Source organism: Anabrus simplex, chromosome 2 (assembly GCF_040414725.1).
Source record: "Anabrus simplex isolate iqAnaSimp1 chromosome 2, ASM4041472v1, whole genome shotgun sequence".
Taxonomy (NCBI): domain Eukaryota; kingdom Metazoa; phylum Arthropoda; class Insecta; order Orthoptera; family Tettigoniidae; genus Anabrus; species Anabrus simplex.
In genome coordinates, this window is record NC_090266.1 from 244,175,407 (window position 1) to 244,199,429 (window position 24,023).

Genomic DNA, 24,023 nt, shown 5'->3' on the forward strand with positions numbered 1-24,023 from the left:
CTGCTTGCTGAATCTGGTGTGCTGCCTTTGCACCTGAGGCGCCAGCAAATGCTTCTGTCCTATGCTGCGAAGTTGCGACAAATGCCACTTCACCCAAGCTATCCCTGCGTATTCCACAATGGAAACCATCGGTTGTACGCTGCTTATCCTCGAGCAACGCGGCCGGTTGGAATACGGTTGGATAGCAGTCACAGATTGTTTGATGTACCTTCGAGCTCCTGTCTTGTCAGACAACCAAGTGGGGTACCTCCGTGGATACTGCGACGACCTGAAATAATCCTGGATCTGCACACTGGCCCGAAGGAAAACACGGACCCCTCGATTTATCGGAGGCTCTTCCTGTCCGTTGTTGGCCGGTTTCCAGATTCAGTCGTCGTTTACACGGATGGTTCGAGGGCAGAAACGAAGGTGGGCTGTGCGTTCGTTGTCGACAATGATAGGTCTCTTTTTGCTCTGCACAGCAGAGCTCTATGCGATCTGTCAAGCTCTGCGGTACGCACTGTCCGATGGGCCCCGACACTTTCTGCTGTGTACCGACTCCTGGAGCTCGCCGCAGTTTATTGGTACATGTTTTCCTTGGCACCCTCTGATTCAGCGGATCAAGGACCTGCTGGCCGGGTGTTCGGATGCCGGCACCAGAATCACGTTTATGTGGCTCCCAAGCCACATGGGTGTAGAGGGAAACGAGTTAGCTGATAAGCCTGCCAAGGAGGCTGTTACATTGCCCCCGTTGCCTTACAGGGTTACAGCAAGTGATATTCGCTCTCAGCTGAGGTATTTGGTTATGTCCTATTGGGAGTTGGAGTGGCTTGCCACTCCACTTCCAAGTAAGCTGAGAGCGACAAAAGGTACAACGAAGGTATGGAGGACTTCCCTTCGGGCTTCTCAGATTGAAGCAGTGGTATTATGTCGTCTACGGATCGGCCACGGTATATTAACGTACTCTTATTTACTGAAAGGAGAACGAACCCCCTCCGGTGTGTACTTGCGGCAATCATCTTACCGTGGTGCATATCCTTACGGAGTGCGTGGGCCTGGTCGATCTGCGCCGTAGTCTAAAACCCCCGAGTACCATCTCCCTCATTCTGTAAGATGACGATCAGTCAGCTGACCTCGTCATCCGTTTTATGAGGGATAGTGGTTTGTTTTATAGCATATAAACGTAGTGTTTCGTATTCGTCTTTGTATTATTGTTCACTACGTTTTATTAATTTGACTCTGTTTTAGTTTGTGTTTGTCTATTTTAATGTGTTTTAATAGGCATTTGCATGATATATTATTGAATTCTACCATAATCTATCATTTTACCGAAAATAAGGCATTGCGATTTAGTTCCACTGATTATTTTAAATTCACAATCATTGTTCATCTTTATTGGTTTTCAATTCTAGTCAGTGGATACATTTTAAAATTTTAAATATGAAATCATGTCGTCCATCTCATACCATTAGGGGCCGATGACCTTAGATGTTAGGCCCCTTTAAACAACAATCATCATCATCTTCATGGAGACAGACTTCTGTGGAAGCTACATTTTGCTCTGTCCTATGCCAAGGACAGGTGCAAAATATTGCAACCATGAAAACCATTTTGGTTGGGGGACGCGCACGAAGAATACACCCACGGTATCCCCTGCCTGGCGTAAGAGGCGACTAAAAGGGGCGACCAAGGGATTATATTAGAAACATGAGAATACTTGTGGTTAGTATCATTACGTGCGGAACACCATGGGTCGACGTTACTTGCGACTAATACCACCTTGCGAGGGAAACCATGGGTGTACGTTGCATAGGATCAGTACCATTATGCGGGAAACACTACGGGTCTGGGCGTTGTTTGTGATAATGGCCATCGTGTGTATTCCACCGGTCGGTTCCACTGTGTTCAGAATGGGTCTGCGTTACCTATGAGTAGTACCACTTTATGAGAATAAGTGTAGGTCTACGTTGCATGTGATTAGTGCCACTAAGTGTGAAATGCCACGGGTTTGGCTGGCGCCCGTGATTAGTACCACTATGTGAGTAAAACCATGGGTCTGCGTTGCCTGAGGATAGAAGTACCATTATGTGAGAAACACAATGGGTTTGTATTGCCTATGGGCGTTACCGTAATGTGTGATACACCGTTGGTCTTTGATTAGTACCAGTATATGAGCAACACCATGAGTATGCGTGGCCTGTGATTAGTTCCACTAAGTGAGGAACACCACGGGAATACCGGCGCCCGTGATTTGTTCCGCTATGTGTGGAATACCACGGGTCTGCGTTGCTTGTGAGTAGTACCCTTATGTGTGAAACACTATAGTTTTGTGTTACTTGTGAGTGGTGCCATTGTGTGTGACATACCATTTCTGTACATTACCTGTGATTAGTACCACAATGCGAGAAACACCATGAGTCTACGTTACCTGTGATTAGTACCACTACAGGAGGAACACCATGTTTCTGCTTTACCAGTGATTAGTACCGTTATGAGGGGCCATTGACCTGGATTTTGGACCCATTTAGATAATATCATCACAGTTATGAAGGCATTGTGAATTGGATCTACTGATTGTTTTGTTTCACGATCATTTTTTCATCATAATTCGTTTTAGATTCTAGTCAGCGGATACATTTTGAAGTTTTAATTTTCGTTTGGTTCACTTCGTACCATTAGGGGCCAGTGACCTAGCTGTTGGGCCCCTTTAAACAACAATCATCATTATCATCATCATCATCAAAATAAAACAATTTGTCACGCACGGCACATCTCATGCCATTTTCACCTCTTTCTTGCACATAAGGCATTTGTCGTCTGAATCTAAATACACTTTTGGAAAGACCAAGTACAGTACACCTATCACTATCCACTGCCGTCATCTTGCACTCTCATTTAGAAAAATCAAAGCAAATTCTGGAGAAAGGAAAACTAGGTATATGCATATTAAGAGCTCGGATGGAAAACCACTTCTGGCGAAAGGCTACAAGGCAGAAGGATAGCAGGAACATATTCAACAATAATTGTATCAAGGGAAAACAGTTGATAAGTTCTGGAAAAAGAGGAGTGAGCTGATGCCTATGAAGTGGGATACCCAGTTAGGTCAGCATTCGACACAGCTTTGACAGACTTACATGGGAACAAGGCATCTAGACTTGATGACATACTCCCAGAATTACTGACTGCCTCAGGAGGATAGATAGATAGATAGATAGATAGATAGATAGATAGATAGATAAGAAATGGGTGAGCCCTGTCTTCGCAGAGCTCCACACGTAGGTCTATGAAGACCCTTTGTGCCCCTTAAACAGGTTTGCCTAGTCCAGCCCTAGTGCTCCTATAAAGGATACCAGTGTCCGGATATTGGCATTCCTGAAGTCTTCCAGGCTCACAAAATGTGAGCCAAGGTATCGATGTCTAGTGCTTGCAAGAGCCTCGCACTGACATAACACATGCGCGGAGGTCTCCTCCTCCTTACCGCATCTTCTACACATCAGATCCTGAGTGATTTTCATGATGTGTAGGTGTGTCTGTAAGGTATTGTGGCCTGTTAACAGTCCAACTACCATTCTCATTCTGGTCCTATTCAAATTCATTAGGACCTTTTTTATAACTTTGGCTAGGCCCTTTGATAAGTTCACGTGCCTGCCTTGCTTTAGTTAACCTCTTCCAAATATCTAAGTGAGACTGGTTTGTCCTCTGGGATATTACCAGTCTCACGCTTCGGAGTGACACTCCCAGGAAGGGCTCTGGTCCTGTGAAAGAACCTTTTGAGCCTTGTTTCGCTAGTTTGTCAGCTTCTTCATTTCCACTGATACCTGTGTGCCCAGGGACCCATAATAGGGTGACTGAGCTAAATTCACACAACTGATCTAACATCCTTTGGCATTCCCATACCAGTTTTGATGTTGTTTTAGCTGCACATAGTGCTTTTAGCGCTGCCTGGCTATCACTGCAAATAGTGATGCGTCTTCTATGTCCAGGCATATTCCATATATATACAGCACAGGCTAGTATTGCGTATAATTAAGGCCACGGCCGCTTCCTTCCAACTTCTAGGCCTTTCCTATCCCATCGTCGCCATAAGACCTATCTGTGTCGGTGCGACGTAAAGCCCCTAGCAAAGGAAAAAAGTATTGCGTATACATCGGCCTGGAAAACAGTAGCATATTTACCCATAGGAAGGGAGAGCCTTGTCTTAGGCCCCCAGACCCCGGCGCCTGTGCCGTCTCCGTCCGCGAGCCATCTGTGTACCATGTACAGCCCCCAGATTTAAGATGGGCCCCAGCATCCGCGGCCCACTCCTCCCTTGTGGGTATCACCACTGTAAATTTATAATTCAAATTAAAGCTAGGCTTCATCAGATCCCCGATCATCATTGTCATAGGGCAAGTCTGGTGAAGCCGTGTAAGAATAGAGGCATGACCTCTATTCGGGTTTTTGAAGGACCATCCTCCGAGTGACCAGAGGCGATAGGCACTCATTCCCGCTATTACCTTAACATATAAATGTAAGGGGGGAAAACCTAGGATGGACTCCATTGCACATAATGGTGTAGTATCCAGTGCCCCTGTTATTCCTAGACACGCAAGTCTTTGGACACTGTTTAACTTGGTGGTCACAGTTTTACTCTCCGAACCTGGCCACCAGACTAAAGATGCATAGGTGATCGTGGGCCGTACAATAGAGATATAGAGCCACTGGACCACCTTAGGTCTTAGGTCCCAAGTCTTCCCGACGGCCCTGCGACAGGCCCACATAATCTTGCGAGCCTTATCCACCTTATAATCTATATGTTTCTTCCAACTCAGTCTTGCCTCAAGGATTACCCCTAGGTACTTAACTGAGGTTGTCTTAACTAATTTTTTCCCAAATAGGAAAGGCTCTGACAGTCCGTCTAGCCTCCTCCTCCTGGTAAATACTACGAGCTCCGTCTTATCGGGATTAACCGACAAGTCTGTCTCGTGGCACCATCTTTCCACCCTACGTAAAGAGCTCTGTACGAGCTCGGAAACCGTGCTGGAGAAATTTCCTACCGCCATCAGGCTTATGTCATCTGCATAGCCTTGGGCGTATATTCCTCCAACATTTAACCTGGTAAGTATTTCATCCACTACCAGACACCATAATGTTGGTGATAATACTCCTCCCTGTGGACACCCCCTGTCTATATTAGCTCTCAACATTACAGCGTTGAGGGTAAACAGAACTTGACGGCCCTGCAGTGAGGCCATAATCCATTTTATGAGCATGCTGCTCACTCCTCTTCTCTCTAGACTACGTTCTATGGAGCCCAAAGATGTATAGTAAAAGGCCCCTTCTATATCTAGGAATACAACCATAGCAAGTTGTTGCTGATCTAAGGCACTCTCCAGCCTAGAAACTAGCTGGTGTAGTGCTGTCTCAACCGACTTCCCTGGTTGATATGCATGTTGATGAGAATGCAGGGGACCTTAGGTCTAGTATATGAAGACCTTCCGGGTTTAGGTGTATATACACCACCTTCGCCTGACGCCACAAGGAGTACACGTACCCCATAGTGAGACAAGCTCTAAAGATTCTGACCAGGTACGGTATAAGGACCCCCCCCCCCGCTTCCTGAAGAAGTGCCGGGAAGATCCCATCCACCCCTGGGCTTTTGTAAGGGGCAAAAGATTCTAATGCCCACTTGACCCTTCTTGGGGTAACAATCTCTGCGGCTTCCTTCCAGCCACTTTTATCGGGTCTGAAGGATCCGCTCGATTCTACCTCACTATTCGTGACTACCGAACCTGGAAAGTGGGCATCAAGCAGTAAGTTCAGGGTCTCCCTCTCTGTGGATGTATATCCACCCGAAGGCGACTCCAGTGAACCCAGCCTTGCCCTTCTGTCCAAGGTTAAAATTTTATGAAGCCTTGCCGCTTCATGTTGACTTCCAATGGATTCACAAAACTGTCTCCAAGATTTCCTAGAAGCCTTTTTTTTTTTTTTTACCGGGCGAGTTGGCCGTGCGCGTAGAGGCGCGCGGCTGTGAGCTTGCATCCGGGAGATAGTAGGTTCGAATCCCACTATCGGCAGCCCTGAAAATGGTTTTCCGTGGTTTCCCATTTTCACACCAGGCAAATGCTGGGGCTGTACCTTAATCAAGGCCACGGCCGCTTCCTTCCAACTCCTAGGCCTTTCCTATCCCATCGTCGCCAAAAGACCTATCTGTGTCGGTGCGACGTAAAGCCCCTAGCAAAAAAGAAGCCTTTTTGACTTCTGACTTGTACCTTCTTTGTGTTTCTTTGTAAGAATCTAGGCTTTCTTGAACCTGAAGTTCCCTGTATTTATTCCAGAGCCTTCGTGTATTTCTCCTCAGGTGTTCAAGGTAACTATTCCACTTAAAGCTTCCTGTTATTCTTTTTGCCTTAACAATAGGGCAGTTTAATTCATAAGAGATAACCAGTGTCCGTGTGAGAAAACTCACACTGAGCTCCAGCTCCTCTTTGTTTTTAATTATATTTGAGGGTCTTCCCTCCAGTCCCCTCCTCACGTCCTCCCTAAAAGACGTCCAGTCGGTTCGTCTAGGGTTTCTGTAAGACGGGATCTCGAGGGAGCCCTCTATATAAAACACAATGTGTCTATGATCTGACAAGGAAGGCTCCAAAGAAACCTTCCAGTCTTTAAATTCCTGTATGATTCCCATGGAACCCAGGGTAAGATCTATGATCCCCTCACTCCTATTATTAATGAAGGTAGGGGTATCACCAATGTTCATGACCTCAAGATCAGTTGTACATAGAAATTCTATGAGGTGCTCTCCCCTTCGGTTTGTATATTTACTTCCCCAAATGCTGTGATGACCATTGGCGTCACATCCTACTATGAGGTTTAATCCTTGTTTCCTACAGTATATCACCAGTCTCTTGAATTCCTCCGGCGGGGGTGGAGATTCAGAGTCTCCTGGAAAATATGCAGAGCAGACAACCAAGTCTTTTGGCTGTTCGCCCTCTTCATATCTCACTAGGACTGCCACCAGGTCTCTAGTAATGAAGCCTGGTATAGCCCAGGCATTGTGATCTTTAGCTAGTATACATGCTCTAGGCTTCTCCTCTGCTATTCTACTGAATAAAGTGAAACCTGCACATTTTAGTCTCATGATATGCCCCTGTCTAAGCCAGGGTTCTTGTATCATGGCGACCGAAAACCTGCCCTTCTGGATACTTCTAATAAGTACCCTGGAGGCCGCTATGCAATGTTGTATATTTGCTTATATGAAAGTAATCATTCTTACCTTCATGCAATGCTTTACCTTATGCGGTCTCCGGAACGTGCTGCTCCGTCTCCCGCGATGAATCTTGAGGCTTGGCTGGCCCAGGTTCCTGTCCGGGCTCCTGCTCTTCGCCCCTGTTAGTCTCGGTATTTTCTGTGGTGGGGTTGGTCCTCTGCTTGTCACGCTTGCCCTCCACCAAGGTGAAGGTAGCCACATGCACCCCGCAGAAGATCTTCTTCCCCACCACTTTCTCCACGTCTCTGGAGTCCATGCTGACCACAAGTCGGACACCTCTCTTCTCCTCTTTGCCGTCGTAGACCCTCCAGCTGGTGGGATTTAAGCCATGGTTCTGGCGTGCCATTCTTCCCAAAAGGATGTTATTGTCCTTTGGTTGTCCTGGTATCCAGACCATGACTCTCTTGTAGGAAAGAAGTTTATCCATGCCCACAGTTGTGAGCCTGGCTCCTTCCCACGGTTGTATACCTGTAACAAGACTGGAAATCCATGCTACGGTCTCATCGTTCTCGGCTATAATGACGGCCGCACCTCTCGACAGATAGCAATCCAGGAACTGAGGCTTAATGGGCCCCTGCTCCGGAAGCTCGTCTATCAGATTGGTGATAGCCTCTTCCACAGCTTCCACCTGTTTCTCGGTTAGCTGCTGGTCAGGATATCCTACAGGTACTATGGCCATCCTGATCCCAGCTTTAGCTATTCTGGCATATGCCACCTTGGGTTTTTTGCGGGTCTGCCGGTCTTCTTCTGGGGTTGCCCCCGACAGAAGTCGTTTCCCCGCTGGCATCTTGGTGGGTGGGGTCCTCTGTGCCCTAGAAGCAGAGCCCTTTTCAGGGTCCCGGCTCTTGTGCCCATTGGATCCCCCCACAGTTGTTACTGTCGTGGTATTAGAAGGGCCCTCAGCTCCCGGAGTTAAGCCCTCTTTGGCCTGCTCCCGGGCCTTTAAGGCCTTCTTAGATCTCCTCTTCTCAGCGCCAGAGCGCTGTTTCTTCTTTTTCTTCTGGACCTGTAGATTGCCCACCTCTTGAGTGAGCCCTCTAACTGTCGAAGATGAACTATCCGAGGGTATCTCCGAGGAGTCCCCTTCGGTTGTTGTTGTTGTTGTAGTATTTCTCTCGGAGGCCCCAGAAGAGCTCTCCGGTTTATGGATAGCTACCATATTCATTCAAGTCCCACGAGTAGCTAGGGAAATATATGTCCGCCCAGGCAGAGCCCCGCATACCTGGGTAAGGCTACTTACTTCGAGAGGGCGCCAAGTATCTCGAAGGCTCCGTTCAAGACACATCTCCCATGTGCCATGCACCCCATCGGCACGGGTCGCCTTACACCTTAGGGTTGGGCGGTGCTTTAGCTTCCTCCTCCTTGTATACCGAACGGTTACCCAATAGGGCTCCATTCGGCATCGCAAGAAAGGAGCTACTAGTCCCCCTCACCACGAAGAGGATCTTCAATTGAAGAGGGTAACCAAGGTTATGCCCCTACAATTGTAGAAGCACACACGAGGAGGTGCCTCAGGAGGAATTGGCAAGCCAACGTTATTCCATTTAGTGTGTAAGATTGTATGATATAGGAGAAGTGTCATCCGATTTTATACAGAATGATGTTATACTTATTCCAAATAAAGCAGGTGCTGACAAGTGCCAAAACTACCGCACCATTAGTTTAGTATCTCACGCTTGCAAGATTTTAACAGGTATGTATTATGCACAGAAGAATGGAAAGAAAAATTGAATCTGATTTGGGAAAAGATCCGTTTGGCGTCAGAAGAAATGCAGGAACACGTGAAGCAGTCCTGACTTTACGTTTGATCTTGGAGGATCGGATTAAGGAATACAAGCCCACGTACATGGCATTTGTAGATCTGCAAAATGCACTCGGTAATGTTGATTGAATCAAGCTATTTGAGATTCTGAAGGTGATCGGCACGAGCTACCGAGAAACAAGGATTATCTACAATCTACAAAAATCAGTCTGCAGTGATAAGGATCGAGGGCTACGAAAAAAGAAGCAGCAGTCCAGAAAGGAGTGAGGCAAGGCTGCAGATTGTCCATTCTCCTTTTCAGTGTTTATATAGAACAGGCGGCAAAAGAAATCGTAGAGGAATTTGGAACTTGAATCACAATCCAAGTAGAGGAAACCAAAACTCTGAGATTTGCCGAGAAGGTCCAGAGAAATTGGTGAGTGGTATGGACACAGTCTTGGAGGAGGAGTAAATATGAAAATAAAAAAATATAAAACAAAAGTAATAGAGTGCAGTCAACGGGGCGAGAAGAGAACGATTTGGCGAAATTCCATCAGAAGAAATGATGGAATGGTAGGACACACCTTAAGACACACAGGACTTGTTCAGTTGGTTATTGAGGGACGTGCAGGTGGTAAGAACTGTAGGGGTAGACCAAGGCACGAAAATGAACAGATTAGAAGAGACGTGTGTCTAGTAGTTATGTAGAAATGAAAAGGTTAGCACATGATAGGGTGGTATAGTAGCATCAGATCAGTCTATGGTCTGATGACCCAAACATCATCATATGGGGCGTGATGCATACTATCTCATCGGTTTTCTTCGTTTGTTAAACACCTCAGTATTCCTCATTGGAAATCAGAACTGTACTTGTTTACATTAAATTACAGAAGTCATCTAAAATTGTTCCAGAATGGCCGTTCGCAAAGGCATATCACATCCTTTTACTAGCTGTCTTCGTTTTGCAATAGGGGTTGACCTTGCCACCGAGGTTGGTGTACTTGTAGATTTTCACCACTTAATTCGAAGCACAACTAAATTTATGTGAGATAATAGCTGCCAGTTAGGCTGTTCGTCATTTCATAATAAATTGGCCGTAAGTTCAACGCTCTGTGGCTTGAAACGGCCGTTAAATTTTTATGCATTCTGTTGGAAGACATTGTATGTGGCCACGTGTACGTACCTCCTGGTCTTCCTACAAACCCTGTACACTGAACTATTTTTGGGATGGTTAGTCACTCGCATATTTTTTTACAATTTGCTTTACGTCGCACAAATAGGTCGTATGGTGACGTTGGAATGGGAAAGGGCTAGGAGAATGAAGGAAGTGGCCGTGGCCTTAATTAAGGTGCAGATCCAGCATTTGCCTGGTGTGAAAATGGGAAACTACGGAAAACCATCTTCAAGGCTACCGACCGTGGGGTTCGAACCCACTATTTCCCTAACCACACGGCCTACTCGCTTGGTCACTCTCCTTTTCCTTATGTTACCTTTTGGTCACGCTACCTCTTGTTTAACGTTGAATCCGAGTCTCATGGACGAGACTTTTAATTTCAATAATCCAACTTGCGTTGGCGAGACCACAATCGCGGCCGCATTCGTGAGAAGTTAGTGACGATTTCACTCGCCTTTCATATTCTTCCCAGTAGGTCCCTGAAAACCATTTACGTCTGAATTATTTTGGTACCTACACATTTTTTAGTCTGGAGGTAGCGTGACTGCCTTTTACCTGGAGGACCTGGGTTCGATTTGTGGACGTCCAAGTATTTTAATTCGGGACTTCGTGCTGTAGCAGGGTGCGCTCTGCCTCGTAAGATCAACTGAGGAACTGTCTGATATGAGATTCTGTGAACTAGGTCACAAAAGCCAAGCAATAGAGCTAGGTACTATACGCGAACCTTTTCTTCAGCCCTGAGCTCCCTAGTGCTGAATCGGTAGACCTCTGTTATCTTAGACATTCATATTGGCAACCTTTGAAACACAAACTATGAATCGCTTATGCTTCGCTGTGCGATGTCTGGCGTACACTTTACGAACTAGTACTGTTGTTGTTTACACAGAAAAGCCAAACTATACAATTCATGCTAAGAACAAGATTCGCATCGAGAAATGTTATATAATGTTAAATAATATATGTGTAACACAGTTGTTGGCATAAGATAATAAATGTTTAGTAAAAATCATATCGATCGATCATATTATCGATTCAATTCAGATTTCATTTCCATCCAGTTGGCAGTATAACCGTAACCGGCAGCGCTCCCTCCTTACACCTCACCCCGTAAAAATCGGGCTCAAGAAAAGGTTCGCGTGTAATATGTCGTTACGCCGACCACGTGGAAATCCACTCTGTCGACTGTGTAGCTGAGGAGCAGTCTTCTTGGCAAGAAAAAGTCCATGAAGGTTGTATGTAGCACGGAATGTTTTCTTTTATTTTGAATTGATCCATTACATTTCTGAGTGCGTAAAACAAACCACTTTTTAAATTATTTTCTTCAAGCCGTGAGTCTAATATTTGTTATTTCTGTTTGCAGGTGAGCTGATGGTGAATTCTGTTCCGTGATACATAAATATAACTGGTAAGTAGAGTTGTACTCGACCAAAACTACCGAACCGTAGAATACCTGAATGACGTAGTGATCTTGTAGCATTAGTAGGAAAAGGAACATAAATGAACGTTTAGGACAGGAACGGGAAGTCGACTATTTTTTTTTTCGCACGTAATTAGAACTACACATCGTTAAGAAGAGCCGGTCCTTTTTTTAGCGCTTTATTTCAATAAAGTATGAATGAATGAATGAATGAATGAATGAATGAATGAATATACTTCTCTCTCAGCCACGGATGACCAACTGGGGAGAGCGTATTCGTTTATTATAATCTGAAACTTTACATGGGGTTAGGTTCCCCAATACAATATATATTTCATTTTATAATTAACAGTAATAAATTTAACACATGATTTATGCTTCTGTTTATCCAAGATAATTATTTCGTAATAAAGTACATTTCCCATGCACACACACTATAGACACCTATATAATGAATTCTATTTTATAATTAACAGAACGTTTTTAAGGTCTCTGTGAACTAAACAACCTACCTTTATTTAATTGTTTCTTGTGTATTACACTGCCAGATTCTTCGATCTCAAGTGATCGTATGACCGAGCTCGATAGCTGCAGTCGCTTAAGTGCGGCCAGCATCCAGTATTCGGGAGATAGTAGGTTCGAACCCCACTGTCGGCAGCCCTGAAGATGGTTTTCCGTAGTTTCCCATTTTCACACCAGGCAAATGCCGGCCACGGCCGCTTCCTTCCCACTCCTATCCCTCCCTTGTCCCATCGTTGCCATAAGACCTATCTGTGTCGGTGCGACGTAAAGGAACTTGCAAAAAAAAAAAGTGATCGTATGATACACTCAGTGGAGCTTCCTAATGTTTGTGAAGGTGTACATTGATGGTCGTCCATGTAACATAAGTTCCACTGCACAGAAACTACATCTCCCGTTATCTCCGGAGAAAGCCTGTTTCTAACTTTGCTGTGGATCATCCCATGAACCGACCAATTGCGCTCGCTTGCAGCTGTTCATGGTAGTATATTCAGAAGTTCGCAGGCAAGAGAGCTCATCGGCTGAGTCCTACACAATCTGTTCCAACTGGTACAAAGTGCAACATGCTCGGCAGCGTCCCACAAACCACCAGAGGAGAAACCATTGCAAGCACGAAGTTCGGTGGCATTAACTAGCATCAGTGTCTATATAAACAAGTCGGGACACGAATGTTCGTTTCCTACAACATTTCCGTGTTGCATATGGGCAAGTTTCGAATTTAAAGAATGGATTTAAGAACACAAAAGCTGTTAAAATTAGTTTTATTTGCCTCGTATTGCATGTAATTAATAGTTTCCTATAACCTGCGCATCGTGAAATAAGAAGATATATATTTTGTCATCTTTAAGAGCTTCGGTTTCATACATTATGAACAGTCCCAATGGAATTAAGAACAGACTGTATGACAAAATTACCATAATACATTTTTCAGCCAGTAGGCCTAATTTAGGGTACGTAAGCAACATCAGTGTAATATAATGATCAAAGAAGTGTGGACTGTTAAAATTAAATACATGTAGGTTAAGACCGAAAACAACATTATTAGAATAAATATTACAGCCAGCAATTTAGGCTACATTCCTAATAACAGGAAAACATGCAAATATTATAAAACTGTGATACATTATAATAAAATGTCCGTCTCCGTAGCATAATGGTTAGTATTCTTAGCTTCCGCCCTCGATGCGCAAGCTCGATTCCCGACACTGTCAGAAATTTCAGAATGGCAGGAGGGCTGGTATGTGGTTGAAACAGTACATGCAGCTCATCTCCATTACGGGAGTGACTGAGAAAGGAACTGCACCGCCTCAGGATAAGGACACGAGTTTACTATTATATACATTTTATATATTAAAACAAATTTTTAATTATACCTGCAATTGTATACCATACGTTTATTTTAAACTAATGGACCTATCACCCTGCAAAATTATACGAACTGATATAATTTGCGTCTTTCTCTTATTATTAAGATTTATGAGTAGGCTTACAATTTTCTGAGTATTAATTACTGTACATGTTTTCAATTAACATAATCGTGCCATTTATTTTACCAGTTCAGTTTCGTATTGAAGGCAACCCTTTTTCCTTCGGGGCCTTCGCGACACACGAGAAAGATTTCGTGGGATTAGGAACATCGAAGAGTGTACGAAAGGCATTCCAATTTATCAACTTCCTTGCATCTGCTCTCTATACTTCGAATTGACATTCCTAAAATTGAAGCTGCCGGAAAGGATTATAATTAAGATATGGTCAGTAAAAAATAGATAGAAAAGCTTTTTACTTCATTGTTTTCCAGCAAAAGTTATACTGACACCACACAGCTGTAATATTCTGTTGGCTGCACTCATCACGCTGGCAATTCTGCACCAATTTTGCTATCCTCTTCTTATCTCTCGGGAATATAAATAATCTGGTTTCTTTAGATGACTGACTTTTACCATTTTCAGCGACACAGTAACACATTATAACCTTAATCTCATTGCACTGGGTAACAAGCAGACGATAGCAAGTAGAGAGCTTTAGTCCCTAAATGACCGCTGCCGCAAATAATTCTGGGAGTGTGACCAGACCTGTGTTTATGGACCTTGGCTAGCATACGTCCTCTGTTACGCCCCTGCAATTAACACACAGATCTTGTTTGATTACTAATACCAAATTTAACTTTGCCGCTTTGCTCTTACTTGAATTTTACTAGACCCTCACCAGATGTCAATTTCGGACAGTCCTCCTTTGCAGTACCACTGTCCATTAGGTAGGGGAGGCAGAACTACCTGCTACTTCCTGACGCACCCTTAACGAGACGCTGGGAATATGTGATACAGAGCGGCGGCATGCGGTCGCGTGACGGACGGCAATGACATAGTCGGTGCAAATAGCACACTTCGGGAATTTTTGCGTGTGTCATAGTGTCAATATGTGTGGGGAGTTTCTTTTATTATGTATTACCAGTGGCGTCGCGTGCCTAATATCTTTGGGTGTTCACACAGAGCTGACAGTAGATTAAAAAATCCGATGTATAGGCCTAAGAAGTGAAGAATTATTTAGTTTAATTTCCGGGTTGAACCGTGTTGTAGTTGTCTGTACATCACTACCCAGAAGTTAAACTAAATAGCAGCTTAGTAAGTCTATATTGTGTCGCCTCTTTGGTTCATTAAGCAATATTATGTTACATGCGTGACTGTCAACAGCGTCATGTGGTTAGGCAGTTAACCACTCCGGGGTGACAGCTCTGTGCATTAACCACTGCCACGAACTAACTATATACGCGATACGTGCTGCCATCTTTGAGATTTAAAAATAAATTTAGGGCCGGTTGCATAAAAATCGCTAACTGTAGTTCAGTTTTGATCGATGATCGGTCTGTGTGAGTTGTATAACACTAATCTGAGATCACTGAACCAGGTTCAATTTTGATCTAAGGTCGACGAAACAGAGTTGACAACATCGCTAAACAAGAGAGATAATTGCGATTGTATCGAATCGAGTTGTATCGAACATGCGATTTAGATAGAAACGATCGACATTTCTCGACGCCATTCGACATTCATTTGTCTGCGATACGTAAACAAAGCCTCAAAATGGGGAAGAAAGATGAGTGTAACAAGAAGACGCGTACTGCTGATTTTAAGAAAGAGGAAAATGATATGTTAATTGATATTGCGTTAGAACACAAGGACATTATAGAAAATAAAAAGACCGACAGCTCCACTACGAAGTCTAAGGAGGAAGCTTGGAAACGAATAGCATTGCAGTACAATTCCAGGAACGTGGTCCAGCGGGAATGGAAGTCCCTCAAATTATGTTATGAGAACATGAAGAAGAGGGCAAAACCGCGAAATGCCGATGATAAGGTACAGTTGTACAAAACGGGGGGCGGTCAGTATGTGCCGCCTACCTTAGACGAAAGTGGGCAAAAACTTATTGCTGCACTTAAGCCGCAGTTTCATCCCATCGTCAGCGAGTTCGATGACGATGTTGGCTTCCATGCGGAAGTTATCACCGAAGTGAAGGACATGGAAGTCATCACTGCAGATCCCGAAAGTCCTTCAAGTTTTTTAGTGATAACGGAAGGTGATAAATTTCAAGTAGATGAGCGAAGTGGTGAGGCCGTGTGCAGTTCCAATCCAGGAACTTCAACTTCACTGCCTGAAAAGAGAAAGAATGAAGACATAAGGGACTTTTTATAAGAGGAGGCTCGAGTGTCTGGAGGAAGAGCATGCAGTGAAAATGAAGATATTGAACTTGGAACTAGAAATAAAAATGAAAGAATATCAAAAAATGAAGTGTTAATAACAAGTTATAGTGTAGTTAAAAGTTCAGAGAGTGTTAATAACAAATTATAGTGTAAATTAAAAGTTCAGAAATACCTGAAAGTGTTGTTAATCAGTGCAGTTCTAAGTGATGTGTTTTCTCTTCCATTTCCCTGATATACAGCATGTTCAGGCAGTTCCTGATAAATCATCCTTCCTCTGAAAACAGCATCATCAACATCAGGAGTGTCATCAGCTGCGTTAATGGCCAAGGTATGTAATACAAATGTTGCCACTATGATAGGTGGAAATCGAAGTAACTTTACTGCTAGTTTCATTCTTAAACACGGAAATCGCCTTTTGACAACGCCGAAAGACCGTTCGATAACTGATCTTGTCTTCCTGTGTGCCCTGTTATATGCTCGTTCTGCACGGCTTTCTTCGTGCATTGTATGTGTAAGTAAATAGTGACAACAGCGGTATGCACTATCTCCCAAGAGCACACCTTGGGGAAATTCTCCAGCTTCAAATTGGGCATGAATTCTAGAATTCCTAAAAATATTGCTGTCATGTGCAGATCCTGGCCACCTGACAACAATATTTTGAAAACGAAGTTTAGAATCGCAGACAGCTTGTACATTTAAGGAAAACCAACCATGGCGATTTCTGTATATTTCTGCAACTCCAGAAAAGTTGCAAATGTTATAGAAGTCTCGCATTACCCTTCTTACTTCACACTCCTCAGCAGGCATCTTGATAATAATAATAATAATAATAATAATAATAATAATAATAATAATAATAATAATAATAATAATACTTTATTAACGGTAATTAACGGTAATACCATGAATTGATGAATTGAGGTTTTAGAGCTGCAATCTCTCTAGTGACGTTGTGTATAGTCCTACTTGCAGTTCCTTTATTTACATTGAATACATCTCCAATTACTATGTGGAAGCTTCCAGTTGCGTAAAATCTTAGTGTGAGAAGGATCATGAACATTGGATTCATTGCATGATTTCGTTTAGTTTTGTGTCCTTAATTGTAGATGTAATCTTTGTTCTAGTTCTTCAACTACACGTTTTCCTAATCGAAACCGTATTTTAAATTGTCGATCATTTAGTTCTAACAAGGGATTCCTTCTGTGGGAAACACGCGAGGAGCTCTTTGGAGTTCAAACTCTCCATTCTCGGATGAAACATCAGAGTAATCTGAAATCTGAAAATAGCATAACCTATAGGCCCTAAGCATAAAACAGTGGAGAACAAACAACTTGTTAATAGTAGGATTATTGTTCAAATAATTACAGTTAGCATTACTTACCATTTTACTTTAATCAACAGTAGGCCTATTTATTATTTTTCTTTGTTATTATATTATAGACACCTAAACAGATTTATTTCTCACAAAAATAATAATTATATTCCTTCTGCTGAACTTAGTTCAACCAGGTTAATCTGAGAAAATTCACCAGTCAGATTTGATCTTCCATCAAGAAGATATGATCTTGGATTAATGTTTATACAACCAAAATTCTAAGTTCAGCTTGACTGGAGATCAGTTTCAGGTGGTTGAACTCAGATTAACTTTTATGCAACCGGCCCTTAGAGAAGGCACTGGAAGCGGGACAGCGGTCCGTAAACCACTGTCTGCTCGTTATGAAACAGCCATCGGATGCATATCGATCAGGCAGTGCCGTGATCACACAGTAAACACTGATCATATTCCCCATACACACAGCATTTCCCCTTCAAGTTCTAGCTGTGCAATACGCCGAAGTTTGTAATTGAAAACGGGGTTGTGATCAGCTGGCGTGGTGCTTGATTCAAGTGGAAACGGAAAGTGAATCGGCACTTACAACTTCGTAAATGCGTTCGCAACGTACAGAAATCTTGTTCTCATGATACAATATCGTGTACATTCCAAGAGTTTTGGGATTACCAGGATGTTCATGTGCTCGTGTGATCCTTAAGACGAGACGCCCCTGTGTATTACGTGTTTTTAACTGGTGTACATATATTTATGTTTAGAATTCCACAGGGGTCCAGTTATATGAACCAGCTACAGTACCCACCTCGGGTCCTATACCTACAGTCCAAGTTTTTCTTCACGCTATCCTTATCAAAATATTGTATATACCTTAACCCAATCAATTCTTGGTCCTCCGGTCCGGATTTCTGTGGAATCTACGTTAATGTTATATCTAGTCTCATGTATTTTTGGCGGGACCCGAAGCTTAATAGCAGGCATATTGACAAGTATCACTACTGCTTCCGATAACAGCCATCTTGGCAAGGAATATTACAGCTTCCGATGGCAGCTATGTTTGTTCCAACTCCGGTCAGTTCATCCACCATGTTGCTTTCAACTTCGTAACGCGTCATCTTGGGTCCAGTTTACAGCAACCAGCGATGAACTGTCAGCGCAGGAGGAAATAAGTCATCCACTCAGACTTACTTAGTTGCACTGCCGTACGCAGCTCCTACAAGTACATGCCTAGTTCCGATTCCTATTATTTCCCAGTATGGATCCGAAAGAAATGCAACTCCTTGTTAAGAGGTGGGGCCTAGTGAAAGCCAGTGTCACACGTGTGTATAAATTCGTAAATAACTTTAAATCAGGATCAAGTATTAATGTAAACAAGGCAAGGCCATATCTACCCAGAATAGGAGAATGGTATGAAAATGCGCAGGATAAGTTCGAACTGGGGGATGAAACTGAGAATCATAGCGAAGATCATAATAGTTTCAAGTTGTTGTACTTCTACGTAGTAGATGAAATTACAAGGTTAATAGAAGATAGTGCAATATCACGGTTGAGCCAAGGCAACCTTTCCTGTGCGACCAATGGTCCTCGCTCTGGTTCATTCAATAGACAACTAGCACTTCCAGCTAGTAGACTGCCATTCTTTGTGGGCAACATTACTGATTTTCGTCATTTTTTCGATACATTTACCAGTTCAGACATGAACAATGATAATCATATGTTATCTTCACTTACGGGTGAAGTACATGACCATATTAATAATCCTCTCATAACAACTACAAATGTTAAGGTTGCGTGGCAAACAGTCTGTCAAAGGTACAATAACCGTAAACTAATTGCAACATCTCACATAAAGAACATGTTAAACCTTCCATCTCTAAGCACACAGTAATGCACATATTTGCGATCACTTCTAAATCAAGTTTCAAGTAAAATAATTGCAATTGAGCACTTGAACTTGATATACCTTTGCATGAAATTCTTGTATTACAGTTCATTCAACAAATCGATGAGGTCAGCAGAAAACAATGGGAGCTGACATCATCAAAATTGAAATTTGCGAGATTAGACGAATTATGTAAATGTTTAGAAGACGCATGCCATGCTCTTCAACTAATCAAATCAAATCAGACCTCCAAACTAGCTGTTTCTTCCCACCCACGGCGTGCTACTGACAACAAACACTCCAAACCAGTAAGACAGATATATGTCTCCACTGGCAGTGACTGTTTTTTTTTTTTTTTGTAATTGTGTTCATTCTCTCTACAAAGGTTCAGATTCTTCTGGCAGCGGTATCCAAACAACGAATGGGCTTTGTCGAACAGTATAGATTGTGTCCAATTGTTTTAGGGCTGGGTACGTCATTAGTAACTGTCTTCAGGTTCCTGTTATTCATGCGGCTTGAAACATCACACACTCTCTAATTCATCGAACCAGTCGACCAGCCAACCAGTCACGCGAATGCAGCTTGAAACCATGCCCCAGCCCTGTTTCATAAAACTCGACATACCTGACAAATTCAACCACTATGTGAGATGTGACAAATTTGTCAATATATCATGACTGTTTTCTGTTTCACAAAAGTTACTAGTTCCCTCACACGTGACAGGCAAAATATTGTAACTTGTCAAAAGTAAAGAAGTTGTTTCATAAACGCGACAATTTTATGAGTGACCTGAAGTTTACAGTATGACGCTCTAAATGGCTCTGAAGATAATTGAATACGATGCATAAACGATCAACTCTTATTACGTATAATATTGGCGGTAGAATCCAAGTCTGAAATTTAACCTACATTTTGTTCCTACTCACTCGGGCAGAGTGGCAAGTAATTTTGACAAGATTACTATATTAAACAAGTACACAAAATTTGCTTTTGTGGTGTGAATGAATAATTTATTCGTGTTTGTGACTGCAAATGCTGTCCTATTGAATTTATAATGTAGATAGATAGATAGATAGATAGATAGATAATGCCTTTATTGGTGGCGAAGTTAGGGCTCGAGGCCCTCTCTTACACTTAACCACTAGATGAGTATACATATACATAACTTATAATTTCGAATACAAATAAAACAAATAATACTAATAGCAATAGCAGCAATAATAATAATAATAATAATGATAATAATAATAATAATAATAATAATAATAATGAAAGAATCCTTAATTTTAAAATACACAAAATAATGTACACTTAAATTATGTAACTGCAGTAATCCATTCATTCATCCCATTCATTCCTTCATTCACTCAACAATTATCCAGCAAGTCAGCGGGGTCTACCCAGCAAATGCTCCCGGCAAGCCACTTTAAACTTGCGATGAGAAGGATTTTCTCTGATGTTCGCAGGTAGCGAATTCCAAGCCCTAGACACAGAGATTATGAAGGAGCGGTTGTACACAGCAGTGCGGTTTACAGGTATGGCAAGAGAGGAACCAGATCTTGTATTGTGTTCATGATAGGACGAGAGGTAAGAAAAAGATGAAGACAGATAGTCGGGAGTATTAGTGGAAAGAACTTTGTGCAGAAGTGATAGCATGTGAAGTTCACGGCGCTGGTGCACTCGAAGCCACGACAGCTCCTTATAATAAGGTGATATATGAGCATCATATCGTAGATTAAAGATATATCTTATGCAGCTGTTCAGGCTCCGGTCCAGTTTCTTGTTACTGTCCCAGGTTATTCCAGTCAACACAGTGTCACAGTAGTCAAATATAGGTAGTATAAGAGAGCGAATTATGTGTACTTTAAGTCAAACAGAGAATATATTAGCGAACCGTTTCGGGGATATAAGCATTTATGTACTTTATTGCATGTGGTTATCACCTGTTGAGTCCAGTTTAGAGTCTCAGTCATGATAATTCCTAAGTTGGTCACTGAAGTAGAGTAGGGTATGATTTTATTGTTTAAAATTATTGGGGGGATGTTCTGTTGCTTGAGGGAATAAAGGTTTTTACTGGGACCGATAATAATAACTTGAGTCTTATTTGGATTCATTAATAAACTGTTTTTATTTGCATAGTCACTAAGATGTTGAAGGTCAGAATTTATTTTAGTAATTGCAGTATCAATATCACTCGGTTTTGAATGATAGTAAATCTGTATATCATCCGCGTACACTTGCAATTTGCAGAATTTAAGAGCTTTTGATATATCATTAATTTGAATGATAAATAGCAGTGGTCCGAGAACCGACCCCTGAGGAACGCCTAGGGTCTTCCTTTGCCATCCTGAACTCAAATTTCCAACTGTTACACGTTGCCGGCGATTTTCAAGATAAGATAAAAAGAAACGAAGTGATACACTATTCAAATTTAGCACTCGAAATTTCTGCAGTATTAACTGAGGATTAACAGTGTCGAAGGCACTACTGAGATCTAATAATGTCAATACAGTCACGTCCCGTTGGTCCATTGCACGTCTGATATCATCTGTCACTCGTAGTAAAGCTGTCGCAGTGCTATGTCCTTTCCTGAAGCCGGATTGAAAGGGATTAAAGAGGGAATGCTTGGTAAGGTATTCAGTAACTTGTGTATGAACTACACGTTCAAGCACCTTGGATAAGGGTGGTAGAATGGATACTGGACGATAATCTGAAGGAGAATCCAACTTGGAGCTCTTCGGGATGGGTCTAATTAGTGCATCTTTCCAAACATCTGGGAAAACTCCGTTTGTCAGGCAGTAGTTAAATATATGAGTTAGTATTGGCAGAACAGCTCCTAAGATATCCTTAATAAGCGATATAGAAATGTCGTCATTACCTGTGGCATTAGATATTATAGCGTATATCACACGTTTAACTTCATTCGAGCTGACATTTCTAAAAGAGAATTGCTCATACACAGACTGCTCTTGTAACAAGGGTAGTGAATTTTCTGGGAAGGAGGTAGAGGCTATTCTTGGCCGTGCGAAATGATCATTTAAAACATCTAGCAATATTCTTGGCACATGTTGCTCTACGGCTTTACCTATACCTAACGTGCGTAATTTATTCCATTTTTGTCTCGGGCTGTTATTGTTCATCAGTTCCTGAAAGTATTTGTATTTAACATTCCTAATTAACTGCTTGGTTCTGTTTCTCAGAATCTTGTATCGCTGGAAATCATCTGTGTCATGCGTCTGTCTGTATTGTCTGTACAGTTTGTCACGACTGGCCATAGCAGATCTTATCTCGGTGGAAGAATGGCGGGTGATTCTTACCTGTTTCTTTGGTGCGTGCTTGTCAAATATTTCCAGTACCAGTGAATTGAATTTGTTTACTTTAGAGTTAATGTTCTGAAAATTACGTATACTATCCCAAGGCAAGTTATATGCATCGTAGCGTAGTTTATTCCGGTCCATATGTCGTAAGTCCCGTATTGTAATGTAGCGTGGTTTGTACTTAGGTATTCGAGTAGAATAACACACGTTGTATAGGTCATGTGAAGAGATGCCAGGAGCAGGGATCTGTCCGTGGTTAATTACTTTTTGAGGTTGATTTGTCACAAGAAGATCAATTAAGGTATGACTTGTGCGGTCAGAGTAATGAACATGATTAGTAGCGTTGAGGGGTAAAATTGTCATGTTTGTAGCGATAAATAAATTCAGTAGATTGTTCGCGTCACTAGTTTGCTTCAAAAGGTCAGTGTTAAAGTCGCCCATCATTATAATGTCATCGTATGCCGAGATGAGATTTCCTAATGCCTCTTCAAAATCATCAGTCTGTCTTATTTTAGGCGGCTTGTATACAATCCGTATCAATATTTTTTTGTGGCAGTCTAATTCTACAAACATAAATTCCGGTCGCGGTTTAAGTCGTGGGTCAGAAGTAGAAATTATCTTACATTTCAGGTCATTTCTGTAGTAAAGTAGAAGTCCACCGCCTATTTTGTCAATGCGGTCATGGCGTAATATTGAGTATCTGTCAAGGTTAACTGTCGATGACGGCATGTCTGTACGCATCCAGATTTCACTGATTCCAATAATATGTACATTGTTCACTTCAAAAATAGCCTGAACCTCTTCTATATGAGCTAATAATGACTGGCCATTTAGGTGACAACAATGTAACGATCACGGGTGGCTACTGAGCTGCTCTTGCAACACAAGTCCTGTTGAAGGTGGTAGGGACGAAAGAGAAGGGAAGGGTGAGGGCTGTGGAGAGGAATGCAGGTCAATAGTATTACCGTTGTACTGGTCAACAATCATATGAAAGTAAGCAGTATGAAAAACAAAAGTTAAGTAAGATGCAAAATAAGCTTACCCCAGCAACCTGATGAGTAGATTCACTGACTTTCACAAGCACACACATACACACACACAAATATAAATTAATTATCGGTACTACACACATAATTTATTTCTCTTAATTTCACGAGTTCATCCTACTCCCTGCAATGTTTTTTAACTGTGCCATCGTGGATATTTGAGATTTGGTTCCATCTTCTCTTAATACACAAATGCGTCCATCTTGAGTCCAGCATTTCTGCAGTCCCCATAAATCCCTTGCCTGATTAAGTATATGTTTTCTCGCACTTGTGAGGGACTCGGTTAGCATGAGCCAACTGCCCTTCAAAGCTCGCTTCGCACGCCACACTCGATCACGATCATGGTATCGTAGGAACTTTATAATGATAGGCCGATTTCCCTGTGAGACCACTTCAGCAGACGTTCTATTTCGGCGGCCTAGCCTGTGGCAGCGATCCACATCAAGAATTGAAAGTTCAACCGAAAGTTTATTTTTCAGTGTGTCCAGCATTTTAATGTAGACGTCGGTTGATGTCTTACTAATACGAACTTTCTCTTTGAATATGAAGTCACTGAAATTGAAGGTTGGGTTAATCCGGTGCCTAAAACACTGGCGTGGTGTCATTTCGATTTACCAAGCGAGTTGGCTGTGTTGTTAGGGTCGTGCATCTATGACCTTACATTGGGAGATAGTG

The 24,023-nt window shown here is 42.4% G+C and overlaps 1 protein-coding gene across 2 annotated transcripts in view; it reads left to right on the forward strand.

Moving 5' to 3' along the window:
• Positions 1-24,023, forward strand: part of Nt5b (5' nucleotidase B) — a 744,444-nt gene that overhangs the window by 142,944 nt on the left and 577,477 nt on the right. Inside the window, exon 2 of one of the 2 annotated variants that reach the window (XM_068226141.1) lies at positions 11,504-11,548. The exons of the other annotated variant lie outside the window; for it this stretch is intronic. The gene's annotated coding sequence lies outside the window, so the exon portion shown is untranslated. The remainder of the gene's footprint in view (positions 1-11,503; positions 11,549-24,023) is intronic. 2 annotated transcript variants of the gene reach the window in all.